Genomic DNA, 14,446 nt, shown 5'->3' on the forward strand with positions numbered 1-14,446 from the left:
TCTGGCTGAGTGGCGCTTCCAAGGGGGAGCATCTTTCAGCCAAAAGCCAGGCTCAAGGCTGGCGAGCACAACAGTGATGGCAGGAGCCCTTCCCACCTCCGCTGCAGGCAGGCAGTAAGGAGCGAGGGGACCTGGACTGCGAAAGGGCACAGGCTGGGCTGAGGGACTCCCCGCCACCCATGTACAAATTTCATGCACCAGGCCTCTAGTATTGTAATAATTATGTATGGTGTTAGATGGGTACTGGACTTATCTGGGGAATCACTTTTAAAGTTATATAAATGTCTAATCACTATGCTGTAAAAAAATAAAATAAAAAACTTCCAGTGCCTCCCAGAGCAATTAGAATAAATCTCACCTCCATTCTTTTTCTGCTAATGCTTTGAAATCTGGCTCACCACCTTATTCTCTGACTTCATTTCCTACCTCTCCTCCTCTATTCACTACTCTTTATTCTATCACTGTTCTTTATCTCTGCAAAGCTCCTTACCACCTGAAGGCCTTGACCCTGATAATTTCACCACCTAAAATATTCTTTCACCAGATCCTGGCATGACTGAGTTTTTCCTTAAGGTTTCAACTTAAATGTTACTTCTTCAGAGTCCTTCTCTTGCTACCTCAATCAAAGAAAGAGCCCAGCAGAGCCACCACCCCATGATGCTACAATGTTTTCTATGACATCATCTGATTGTTTCATATAATTCACCACAACCTGTTAACTTTTTTGCCCAGAAAAAAATTTACTTGAAACATAGTTTTTGCCATTCTCTCTTGCACTTGTTTACCCCATAGATTCACAGAATATATGCTAGGGGGCAGGTGAAGTTTTCTTGCATTTTTGTGTTTGTTTAATTGTGGTAAAATAGATATAACACAAAATTTACCATTTAACTATTTTTAAGTGTATAATTTTGCAGCATTAAGTAAATTCACGATGTTATGCCACCATCTCCACTATCTATTTCAAGAGCGTTTTCATCTTCTCAAACAAAACTACCCATTAAAAAGTAACTTACCACATTCCCACTCCACCCAGGCCCTAGAAAACTGTTCTTTCCATCTCTGTTAATCTGACTACTGCAGGTCTCTCATATAAATGGAATCATACAGTATTTGTTCTTTTGTATCTGGCTTATTTCACTTTGCATGTTTTCAAGGTTCATCCACACTATAGCATATGCCAGACACACACACTGAGTGGCCAGATTATTATGACCACCTGATGTTTGTAGGCAAATTAGCCGTACACTGCATCGTATGGGATGTGGAAGCCGAAGGCCTGTTTGAACACCTTTGCTGTCTGCAGTTACCAAGATAAAACATCTCCAATTCGCACAGGAACACAAGGATTGGACAGTCGAACATTGGAAAAAAGTCATGTGGTCCAATGAATCACGTTTCCCGTTGCATCATGCAGATGGCAGAGTGAGAATTTCATGGAAACAGCATGAAAGCATGCACCCCACATGCATGATTACAACCCTTCAAGGTGGTGGGGGCAGTGTTATGGTTTGGGGCATGTTTTCCTGGCATGATTTGGGCCCTTTAATTCATGTGGAACAATGTCTGAATAGCACAACATACCTAAGTATTGTTGCTTGATCAAGTTCATCCTATCATGTTGATGGCATATCCCAATGGAGATGGCTTCTTCCAACAAGACAATGCACCATGCCACGGTGCTCGTATTGTGCAGGAGTGGTTTCAAGAACATGAGGGAGACTTTACCTTGCTTAGGTGGCCTCCACCATCACCAGATCTCAATCCAATTGAGCATTTGTGGGACAAAGTTAAAAGAGCCATCATGCAGCTGGTTCCACCACCATCAAATCTCACAGAACTGGACAGTGCTATTGATCAGGTATGGTGTCAGATTCCTCGCATCACCTTTCAACATCTCGTGGAGTCAATGCCAAGAAGAATCACTGCAGTATTGAAGGCAAAAGGTGGCCCAACGAAGTACTGATGGGGTGGTCATAATAATCTGGCCACTCAGTATATGTATATTTAAATCCTCACTCAAGGATATGTTTTTTAATTGATTTTAGAGAGAGACTAAGGGGAAGAGAGGGAGGGAGGGAGGGAGGGAGAGAGAGAGAGAGAGAGAGAGAGAGAGAGAGAGAGAGAGAGAGAGAGAGAGAGAGATGAGAGAAAACATCAATTGGTTGCCTCCTGTATGCCCCCAGACAGGAGGATCAAACCTGAAACGTGGAATGTGCCTGATTGGGAATCAAACCCATAACCCTTCAATGCACAGGATGATGCTCCAACCAACTGAGTTGAAGTCAGGGTATCTTTCCTTTTTAAGGCTCAATAACATTCTATTGTACATATGGACCACATTTGGTTTATCCATTCACCTGCTGATGGACCTTTAGGTTGTTTCTACCTTTCGCCATTGTGGATAATGCTGATATTGCATTAATTTTTAAATGTATTCATTGTCTATCTCTCCTCACCTGAATGTAAACTCTAAAAGGACAGAGGCAATAGAACAGTGTCTATTTGGTAGGAATAATATAAACCAAGCACAATGTTATAAGTCAACTATAATATGATACACTACAGTTGACCCATGGACAAAGTGGTGATCAGGGGAAATGACCCCCTCCCCATGCACAGTTGGAAATCCACCTATAACTTTGATTTCCCCAGAACTTAACTACAGTGCAGTCATCCATTGGTATCATTAGAGAATTGGTTCCAGGGCCTCCCATAGATACCAAAATCTGCAGATACTAAACTCCTTTATATAAAATGTTGTAGAACAATGTACACAGTGGCCCTCCACATGTGAAGATTCCTTTCTGTGGCTTAAAATACTATTTAAAACTGTGATTGGTTGAATCTGTGGATATGAAATCTGGGGATATAAGAGCTGACTTTATTGAAAAAGGTTCATGAATAAATGAATATACTAAATTCAAACCCATGCTATTCAGGGTCAAAAACCAGTCATACTTGATAAATAAAAAAAAATTTGAGGAGTCCTTTCTTTCATGAGTTATCAGCATCTCTCAGCTGGATGACTGCTCCTTTGCTTTTTTTATTGTTGTTATCCTTATGTTTTATGTAGGATACCATATTTATATTTAAAGTTGTTATATCTTCTGGATAAATCTGTTCTTTATTATGCAATGTCCCTTAAAGTCAATATCTTTGTCTGATATTAATGTAGCTAAACTTTTCTATGGTTAAGGTTTGCATGGGCTATTTTCCTTTTCTGTTTCTTACCCATTTTACATAAAGACACTTTGTACTTGACTATGACTTTCTAAGATCATATAGTTGTTTATTTTTATTCGTTTAACAACTTTTGTATTCATTTTTTTAAAACCTTTATTATTGAAAGTATTACAGATGTCCTGTTTTTTTTGCATTGACCCTCAATACACCATACCGGACCCCCCCACCCCCCCGCCCCAGGCCTTCATCACACTATTGTCTGTGTCCATGAACTTTGCATATATGCATATACGTTCTCCAGTTAAACTCTGCCCCCCACCCCCACCCCCACCCCATTCCCTCTGAGATTCCTCAGTCTGTTCCATGCTTCTACATCTCTGGATCTATTTTGTACATCAGTTTATTTTGTTCATAGGATTCCTCATATGAGTGAGATCATGTGATACTTGTCTTTCTCTGACTGGCATATTTCACTTAGCATAATACCCTCAAGGTTCCTCTATGCTGTCTCAAAGGATAAGAGATCCTTCTTTTTAGCTTCTGCATAGTATTCCATGGTGTAAATGTACCACAGATTTTTCATCCACTCATTTACTGATAGGCACTTGGGCTGTTTTCAAACCTTAGCTTTTGTAAATTGAGCTGCTATGAACACAGGGGTGCAAATGTTTTTTCTGATTGGTGTTTCAGGTTTCTTAGAATATATTCCTAGACGTGGGATCATTAGGTCAAATGGCAATCCCATTCTTACTTCTTTGAGGAAACTCCTTACTGTTTTCCATAATGGCTGCACCAGTCTGCATTTCCACCCTGCAGTGTACTAGGGTTCCCTTTTCCCTACTTCCTTTCCAGAACTTGTCATTTGTTGATTTATTGATGGTAGCCATTCTGACAGGTGTGAGGTGATACCTCATTGTCATTTTAATTTGCATCTCTCTGATGATTAGTGACTTGGAGCAATTTTTCAATATGTCTCTTGGCCATCTGAATGTCCACTTTAGAGAAGTGTCTATTTAGGTCCTTTGACCATTTTTTAATTGTCTGTGAAGCTCTTTATTTCACCTTCAATTTTAAATGATAGCCTTGCTAGATAGAGTACTCTTGGGTTCTGTCCCTTGGTTTTCATTAGTTTGTATACTTCATGCCATTCCCTATGACCTGAAGTGTTTCTATTGAAAAAATCAGCTGACAGTCTAAGAAGAGCTCTCTTGTAGATAACTTTATGTCTCTCCCTTGCAGCTTTTAATATTCTTTCTTTGTCTTTAATGTTTTTCATTTTGATTATGATGTGCCTACATATGGGTCTTTTGAGGTTCATCTTGATTGGGACTCTCTCTGTTTCCTGAACTTAATAACTTTTTCCTTCACCAGGTTATGGAAATTTTCTGCCATTATTTCTACAAACAAGTTCTCTATTTCTTCCTTGCTCAGATTCTTCTCCTTCTTGTATCCCTATCATGTGAATGTTGTTACTTTTCATATTTCTTCAAAGCTCCCTTAAATTCTCCTTCTGCTTTTTTATTTTATTTTCCCAGTTGCTGCTCTGAATGGGTGTGTGTGGTTGTATTTTTTTTCTACCTTGTCTTTTATTCACTGATTCAGTCCTCCACTTCTGCTAGTCTGCTGCTGACTCCTTCCGGAGTATATTTTATTTCAGCTATTTCATTCTTCATTTCCTCTTGATTATTATTGATGGTTTCTAACTCTTAATTATTCTTCTGTAGTTCTCATTAAGTTGTTTGAGCACCCTTATAACCATTAATCTATTTTGTACATCAGTTTAGATTAATTAATTAATTTATTTATTTATTTATTTTTATTGTCTATAGTTTTACATATGTGTCCTTTTTCTCCAATTGACACCCCCCATATTCCCACCCCAGGCAAGCCCCCACCAACCCAGTGTCTGTGTCCACTGGTTATGCTAATATGCATGCATACAAGTCCTTTGGTTGCTCTCTAACCTCCCTTCCACTCCTATCATTTGTCTCTGAATCTATTCTAGTTCATCAAAATATGTAGATCATTATATTCCATATATGAGTGAGATCGTGTGATATTTATCTTTCTCTGACTGGCTTATTTCGCTTAGCATAATGGTCTTTAGTTCCATCCATGCTGTTGCAAATGGTAAAAGTTCCATCTTTTTTTACCACAGTGTAGTATTCCATTGTGTAGATGTACCACAGTTTTTTAATCCACTCATCTGCTGATGGGCACTTAGGCTGTTTCCAAATCTTAGTTATTGTAAATAGTGCTGCTATGAACATAGGGGTGCATATATCTTTTCTGATTGGTGTTTCTGGTTTCTTGGTCCTAGAAGTGGGATTACTGGATCAAATGGAAGTTCCATTCTCAACTTTTTGAGGAAACTCCATATTGTCTTCCACAGTGGCTGCACCAGTCTGCATTCCCACCAACAGTACAGAAGGGTTCCTTTTTCTCCACATCCTCGCCAGCACTTGTCATTTGTTGATTTGTTTATGATAGCCATTCTGACAGATGTGAGATGGCATCTCACTGTGGTTTTGATTTGCATCGCTCAGATGATTAGTGACTTTGAACATATGTTCATATGTCTCTGGGCCTTTTGTATGTCCACTTTCAAAAAGTGTCTATTTAGATCCTTTGCCCATTTTTTGATTGGATTGTTTATCTTCCTTTTGTTAAGTTGTATGAGTTCTCTGTAAATTTTGGAGTTTAAACCTTATTGGAAATATCATTGGCAAATATGTTCTCCCATGCAGTGGGGTTTCTTGATGTTTTGTTGATGGTTTATTTTGCTGTGCAGAAGCTTTTTATTTTAATGTAGTCACATTTATTTTCTCCTTAGTCTCTCTTGCCCTAGGATCTGTGTCTGTAAAGATATTGCTATGACAAATGTCTGCAATTTTGCTGCCTATGGAGTCTTGTAGGATTTTTATGGTTTCCCGTCTTACATTCAAGTCCTTTAGCCATTTTGAGTTTGTTTTGTATATGGTATAAGTTGGTGATCTAATTTCATTTTTTGCATGTATCTGACTAAATTTCCAAGCACCATTTATTAAAGAGACTGTTTTGACTCCATTGTATGCTCTTGCCTCCTTTGTCAAATATTAATTGAGTATAATGGCTTGAGTCAATTTCTGGGATCTCTATTCTGTTCCATTGGTCTATATGTCTGTTCTTGTGCCACTACCAGGCAGTTTTGAGAACCGTGGCTTGGTAATATAGCTTGATATATGGTATTGTGAACCCTCCAACTTTATTCTTCTTTCTCAGGATAGCTGTGGCTATTCAGGGTCTTTATTCCGGATGAATTTTTGTGGAGTTTGTTCTAGATCTTTTAAATATGCCACTGGTATTTTAATAGGGATTGCATTGAATCTATAGATAGCTTTAGGTAGTATGGACATTTTAATGATGTTGATTCTACCAATCAATGAACATGGTATGTTCTTCCATTTGTTTATGTCTTCCTCTATCTCTTTTTTCAATGTCCTGTAGTTTTTTGAGTATAGGTCTTTTACATCCTTAGTTAAGTTTATTCCTAGGTATCTTATATTTTTTGATGCAATGGTAAATGGGATTTTATTTTCATTTCTCTTTCTCTGAGTTCATTATTGCTGTATAAAAATCCCATAGATTTCTGGGTGTTATTTTGTATCCTGCTACATTGCCAAATTCATTTATTAGGTCTAGTAGTTTTTTGATGGAGTCTTTGGGGTTTTCTATGTATAGAATCATGTAATCTGCAAATAAGGACAGTTTTACTTCTTCTTTTCTAATTTGGATGTCTTTTATTTCTTCTTGTCTGATCTCTATGTCTAGTACTTCTAGTACTATGTCAAACAGGAATGGTGAATGTGGGCATCCTTGTCTTGTTCTGTTCTTAGGGGAAATGAGTTTAGTTTTTGCCCATTGAGTATGATGTTGGCTATAGGTTTGTCATATAGGGCTTTTATTATGTTGAGGTATGATCCTTCTATTCCCACTTTGCTGAGTTTTTATCAAGAAAGGGTGTTGGATTTTGTCAAATGCTTTTCCCGCATCAATTGATATTATTATGTGATTGTTGTCTCTCAGTTTGTTTATGATACGTATCACAATTATTGATTTGCGGATATCGTACCATCCTTGCATCCCTGGAATAAATCCCACTTGGTCATGGTGTATGATTTTTCTAATGTATTGCTGAATCCAATTTGCTAGAATTTTGTTGAGGATTTTAGCATCTATATTCATCAAGGATATTGGCCTGTAGTTCTCTTTTTTTGTGGTGCCTTTATCTGGTTTAGGGATTAGAGTAATGCTGGCTTCACAGAAAGAGCTTGGAAGTGTGCCTTTCTCTTGAATTTTTTGGAATCGTCTGAGGAGGATAGGTTTAATTCTTCTTTGAATCCTTGGTAGAACTCCCCTGTAAAGCCATCCGGACCAGGGCTTTTGTTTGCTGGAAGATTTTTTACCTCTGTTTCAATTTCTTCGGTAGTTATCGGCCTACTCAGGTTTTTTATTCTTCTTGGTTGAATTTTTGGAACTTGCATTTTTTTAAGAACATGTCTATTTCATCTATGTTGTCCATTTTCTTGGAATACAGTTATTCATAGTATTTTTTTCATAATCGTTTGTATTTCTGTGGGATCTGTTGTTACTTCACCTTTTTTATTTCTGATTTTGTTTATTTGGGTCCTCTCTCTTTGCTTCTTGGTAAGCCTGGCTAGAGGTTCATCAACCTTGTTTATTCTTTCAAAGAATCAGCTCTTGGTTTTGTTGATCTTTTGTATTGTTCTTTTAGTCTCTATGTTGTTTATCTCTGCTCTGATCTTTATTATTTCCTTCCTTCTGCTTATGCTGGGCTTTTCTTGTTGCTCTCTTTCTAACTCTTTGAGTTGTAGGGTTAGATAATTTATTACCATTGTTTCTTGTTTTTTGAGATAGGCCTGTAGAGCTATGAACTTCCCTCTCAAGACTGCTTTCACTGTGTCCCATAGATTTTGGATTGTTGTGTTTTCATTGTCATTTGTTGCCATGATGATTTTTATTTCTTCTTTGATCTCTTTGGTAACCCAGTCTTTGTTTAATAGCATGCTATTTAGACTCCAGGTGTTTGATTTATTTTATTGTTTTTATTGTAGTTGATTTCTAGTTTTATGCCATTGTGATCTGAGAAGATGATTGATATGATTTCTATCTTCTTGAATTTGAAGAGACTTTGCCTGTGTCCCAATATATGGTCTATCTTTGAAAATGACCCATGTGCACTTGAGAAAAATGTATATTCTGTGGCTTTGGGGTGAAATGTTCTGAAGATGTCAATTAATTCCATCTGGTCTAGTGAGTCATTTAGGATTGATGTTTCTTTGCTGATTTTTTGTTTAGAGGATTTGTCCAGTGGTGTTAGTTGGGTATTAAAGTCACCTACTATGACTGTATTGCTGTCAATCTCTCCCTTGATATCCTCCAGGAGATTTATTATGTATTTGGGTGCTCCTGTATTGGGTGCATATATGTTTACCAGAGTTATACTTCTTGTTGAATTGCTCCCTTTAGTATTATGAAGTGGCCTTCTTTATCTCTTGTTATGGCCTTCATTTTGAGGTCTAATTTGTCAGGTATAAGTATTGCTACCCCAGGTTTTTTAAAATTTCCATTTGCCTGAAAAACGTTTTTCCATCCCTTCTCCATAAGTCTGTGTGAGTCCTTTTTTCTGAGGTGGGTTTCCTGTAGACATCAGATATATGGGTCATGTTTTCTTTTCTTTTTTTAAAAATATATTTTTATTGATTTCAGAGGGGAAGGGGGAGAGAGAGAGAGAGAGATAGAAACATCAATGATGGAAAAGAATCATTGATCTGCTGCCTCTTTCACGCCCCGCAATGGGGACTGAGCCCGCAACCTGGGCATGTGCCCTTGACCAGAAATGAACCTGGAACCCTTCAGTCCCCAGACTGACGCTCTATCCACTGGGCCAAATAAACTAGAGCTGGATCATGTTTTCTTATCCACTCAGCTACCCTATATCTTTTGATTGGGGCATTTAATCCATTTACATTTAAAGTTATTATTTATAGGTACTAGTTTGTCACTTTTAATTCTTTATGCCTGTGTTCCTTCTTCGCTTCCCATTTTTTCTTTTAACAGCATTTAGCATTTCTTGCATTGCTGGTTTGGTGGTAATAAACTTCCTTAGTCCTTTTTTTGTCTGTGAAGCTCCTGATTTCACCTTCAATTTTGATTAATAGCCTTGCTGGGTACGGTATTATTGGATTCAGACCCTTCCTTTGCTGACTTTGTATATTTCATTCCATTCCCTTCTGGCCTGATGTATTTTTGTTGAGAAATCAGTTGCTAGTCTGATGGGGGATCCTTTGTAGGTAACTTTCTGTCTCTCTCTGGCCACTTTTAAGATTCTTACTTTGTAATTGGTGTTTGCCAATTTAATTATAATGTGCCTTGGCATCAGTCTTTTGGGGTTCATTTTGTTTGGGACTCTGTGAACTTCTTGGACTTCTGTGAGTTTTTCTTCCCTATATAAGGGAAGTTTTCTGTCACTATTTCTTCAAACAGTTTTTCTATTCCTTGCTCAGTTTCCTCTCTTTCTGGCACCCCTATTATGCAGATGTTGTTTCGTTTCATGTTGTCCCAAAGTTCCTTTAGGCTCTCCTCCTGTTTTTTAAGTTTGTTTTTTTTTTCTAAATGTTGCTTTGCTTGGGTATTTTTTCCTACCTTGTCTTCTAGCTCATTGATAGTCTACTCTTGATGTTTGCTATTGAGTTCTTTATTGCAGCGATGTCATTTTCCATTTCTTGTTGGTTCTTTTTCATTTCCTCTTGGTTCTTACACATATTGTTGAATTTGTCTTCCAACATTTTCAGCGACCTTATGACCATTTCTATGCATTCTCTCTCTGACATGTTGTTTGCCTCCATTTCGTTTACTTCCTTTTCTGGTGATGCCTCCCTTTCTTTCATATTCAGGCTGTTTCTTTGTTTCCCCATGACCGCTCCTCTCTGGGTGTCTAGCTATGTAGCTCTCTCTCTCTTGTGTTGACTTAAAGGTACAAAATACAACACAACAAGGCACAATGCACAAGGCACTGAACACAAATGTATTCACGATACTAATAATCCCAAATAAAGATGACCACCAGAGAAAAAAATTAGGGGATTAAAAAAAAAAGAGTGCAAAAATTATATTGAGAAAAGGAAAAAAAAAGTACGAGAGAAAAGAAAGACAATAAAAAAGAAGGGGATAAACTATTTATATGGGGAGAAAACTCCAATAGAACAACAACTAATCCAAAAAAATGCATATTCTCGACCAAAAGTTAATAAAGGACTCTTTTCTATATAATTGATTTGGGATCCTTTTTATTTTTGCCCAAATGATTTTCCTTTGTCTTATTTAGACACCATGGGTGTTTTTCATTACAAATGAAAATTAATTTTGTAAAGTAAAAATTTTCTGGATGTAATTTTCTTATAGGATATTTTTCCTTACTTGATATTACCCTACTATTCCCCCTTTTTTTTGATTAATGGAGGCTTTTGTAAATTTTATAATGCAGTCTTGATAACTTTAAATTTTAATTTTTTTGCACAAAAATATGACTGCTTTAGGTTCATTGCATGTTAAGCAATTTTACCATGAGATGAACTACCAATAGAAATTTTAGTTACCACTTTAGGAACAGCTTTTTGTCCAGTACAATTCAATTTTCTTGAATATTCACTTATTTCAATTAGCCTATTTAAATTAATCTGAAAACTTGATTATTATTTTACTGTCAAATTTAATACTCTACCAACAATCTTAGTTTACCCTGTAAATATTAGTGGAAAGGATTATTTGCATTCTTGAGTAGGCCCTGAGCATTCCTGGTGCTAGGCTGGATTTAGATATAGGGCAGCTGCTGTTGGCCAAGTCTCTGTCTGTTACCTGGGTCCCAATCTGAGCTGGGCCAAGTCACTGTCTGTCACCTGTGTCCTGATCTGAGCTAGGCGTGGGAAGCAAAGCAGCCAAGGGAGCAGGAGACCTCCCTCAGACGGGATAAGGGTTCAGGCCCCTGCAAGGTTGGGGGGGTGAGGGTCTGTGCCCCACCTCTGTTGACCCCCAAGTTCTCTCCTGATGGCCCCTCTGCGACTGTGCCTGTCTTAGGTTGTTCCTTCCCTTAGGAATCTTACCCATCTCTGGCTAACCAGTCATCCTGTGGGGCCAAGCAGGGTGATATGAGGTTCAGTTCTGTCTCCTTGGTAGCCTGTGCCTCCATGGCCTCCATACCCAGCACCTGCCTTGGGATCCCCTGGCCTGCTGGCGGGGTCCCAGCACTGATCACATATCTTGGGGAATTCAGGTTTCTTCTCCAGGGCGGGCCCAGCTCACAAAGGATCCCAAACCAATTATATAGAAAAGATTCCTTTATTAACTTTTGGTTGAGAATATGTTTGTATATTTTCAGAAAACAACTCCAAGACCATGTGGATTCCTGCAACAGAGAGGAATTGACAGGTCTGCTCCAACCACGAAGACAAGAGGAGAAACAGTCCAGAGATGGAAGACGCTGATGACACCTTGCCATGCTAGCAGTCAGCAGCTGTCTGTCGCAGCAGGTTGCCTAGGACCAAACCAGAGAGGGTCAGACCTGCATTGCCACCATGTGCCCACCATCCAGATATCATTGCTGACATGTACACATAAGGAACTGTTTGACTTTGAAACGGGGACTCAGAACTGTTGGACATTGAAATTGGGACTCAAACATTTTTTGTTATTATATGTTTATTTCTAGTCTGCAGAGGCAAGATTTTTTAAAGGAAAGAAATGGGGAAAAAATAGATACAGAGGCAAAGAAGCATTAAACAGACTTTCAAACTACAGCAGGAAGGCAGGGGAGGTTGGGTGGCAGGGACTGTAAGAGATCAATCGAAGGACTTGTATGCATGCATATAAGCATAACCAATGGATACAAGACACTGGCGGGGGTGCAGGTAAAGGCATGTACTGGGGGAGAGGTGAGGCCGGGAGGGAGGTCAATGGGGGAAAAAGAAAAGGAGACATATGTACTACTATTTGTAATACTTAAAACAATAAAAAAATGCAAACAACAAACACCCAGAAATGAATGCAAATTATAAACAACAATTAATAAAAAGTGAGGAGATGAAAAACAGAAGCAAAAAAAAAAAAAAAAAAAAGAGAAACAATCACACAAACAAAAAAACAAAATAATCAACAATCAAATAAACAACAACAATGGGACAGAGAGAAAGATTGGCAAAACAAAACAACATAAAAGAAAAAAGAAAAAATAAGGGAAGAGAAAAAAAATTTGGATAGTGAAGAAAGAGAAGAGAGAAGTGTGTATGGACTTGGAGCAGGGGATCAGAAATTAGATATATAAGTAGGATGAATTTTTAACAGGGTAAAAAGTAAGAATAGGGAAAATCTAAAGCAGGAATCAGGTAAGAGAAACAGGACAACAAAAGGGGAAAAGTGAGGAAGAGAGTATTGGCATAAAGGTAAAGTTGAGATAGAGTAAAGTGATGCTAAAGGAAAAATGAAGATAGAATGTAGAACACTAATCCCAAAATAAAATAAAATTAAGGAAAAATGAGATGAAACTTTAAAAAAAGGTAAATTAATAGTAGTAATAATATTAATTAAAAATATAATAATTTGAAAAATAGTTTAAATAAAAGATAAAAAATAAAAATGTGCAGTAGTGAAGGTCATTCACTTCCTCTATTGTTCTGTTTGGCATGCCTGTTTCCTGTCAGGTAGTCAGGACGTTATTGAAGTTCCCTGCATTCCACTGCTCCTCTGTGTCATAAGCCACAATCCTGTTTTCAAGCAGGTGATATTTCTTTGTTTCTCAGCCTGCCTTTATTTGTATTTACACAAGAGTCAATTTGTGATTCAATCCCTGGGTGGCAGTTTTTCTGTATTGACATCTGGGGCTATATGTCTTCTCTACCCAGTATTTAGATTTTGTTTTCCCTGCCGCTCTTTATACTGGGTTGGGGGAATGGACTGCCCCAGAGCTGGTTTTATGGTCATTTTTTCCTGCTCTGACCCCCAGGTTCCACAAAAACAACTTTCCCCTGCAGTCTCTGAGAGTGTTTTTAATTTAGAGATCCTATGTACTGGGCTTAGTAATCAAAATCAAAGATTTAAAGAGAAAAAAAAGCCAGAGTAAGTGTGCGGACTCAGGACTCTTTCCCTCAGCACTGCGCATGACTCTGCGCACATCTCTGCACGTCTTTTTCCCCTGGAACAGCACAGCCGGTATACTGGTAAAGCTTCAGGCTGCCTTTCTGTGCCCAGCCCAGCTGTGGGTTGATTTCTAGAGTTCCCTCTGCCAGCAGCCCTGTGGACCCCCTTCCACATTCACGGGCTACGTAGACGGCAACGGCCCTGGATTTTGTGGGGCGCAAACTCCCTCTGAAACTCTAGATTCCACTGTGTGCATTTCTCCCTCCAGCATGGATTGCAGACCTCACCTTTCTCTAGGCCAGTGGTTGGCAAACTCATCAGTCAACAGAGCGGCAAACAGCAGAACCCGCATGTGGCTCGCGAGCTGCAGTTTGCTGACCACTGCTCTAGGCAATATCTGACCTTTCCATGAGAAGGTGCAGGGTTTGTCTTCATCCACGTATTCGCGCTGCTTGAGACCCAATGTTTGTGGGTTCGCAGCTGGTCCCTGAGTGTTGTGGTTGTAGGGTCCCAGGAGGTATCCGATTCTTCCTGTATGAAGGTGAGGCTAGGCTTCCAATCACAGCCACTCTCCCCTTCAAGTTGGTACAGTCTCTGTGGCAGAGCTGGCCACTCTGGGAGAGATTTCAGCAACAGTGTAGGCCAGGGGTGGGCAAACTTTTTGACTCGAGGGCCACAATGGGTTCTTAAACTGGACCGGAGGGCCGGAACAAAAGCATGGATGGAGTGTTTGTGTGAACTAATATAAATTCAAAGTAAAGGAGCAGAGGGGAGAGCAAGAGAACCAGATAGAATAGCTGGATCTGGCCCACGGGCCGTAGTTTGCCCAAGGCTGGTGTAGGCTGCCTGGTCAGGGGAGCCCGGTCTGGCAGTCGCCAACAGTCCCTTGGAATATAGCTGTCCCTCACTCACAAATAGACACTCCCTGCATGTCCACACACTCTCCTTTCGTTCTTGCAGCCTGCTTTCCTGTTGGCAGCCATCTTCCCCAACCTATAACCATTATTTTGAATTGTTTATCTGACAAATTGCTTGCCTCCATTTTATTTAGTTCTTTTTTTTTTTTTTT

General features: G+C 39.0%; 1 protein-coding gene and 1 pseudogene across 2 annotated transcripts in view; one reads left to right on the plus strand and one right to left on the minus strand.

Annotated features, from left to right (window-relative positions):
• FRY (FRY microtubule binding protein) overlaps window positions 1-14,446 on the minus strand; it is a gene marked incomplete at its 5' end in the record, with an annotated part of 677,381 nt that overhangs the window by 566,448 nt on the left and 96,487 nt on the right. The window lies entirely within an intron of this gene.
• The window catches only part of LOC308244155 (rho guanine nucleotide exchange factor 39-like), a 75,651-nt pseudogene continuing 63,009 nt past the window's right edge, over window positions 1,805-14,446 (plus strand). The window contains exon 1 of the transcript in view: window positions 1,805-1,861. The product of the transcript in view is annotated as a rho guanine nucleotide exchange factor 39-like (transcript). The remainder of the gene's footprint in view (window positions 1,862-14,446) is intronic.

Source organism: Plecotus auritus, assembly GCF_963455305.1.
Source record: "Plecotus auritus genome assembly, chromosome: 3".
In the NCBI taxonomy this organism is placed as follows: domain Eukaryota; kingdom Metazoa; phylum Chordata; class Mammalia; order Chiroptera; family Vespertilionidae; genus Plecotus; species Plecotus auritus.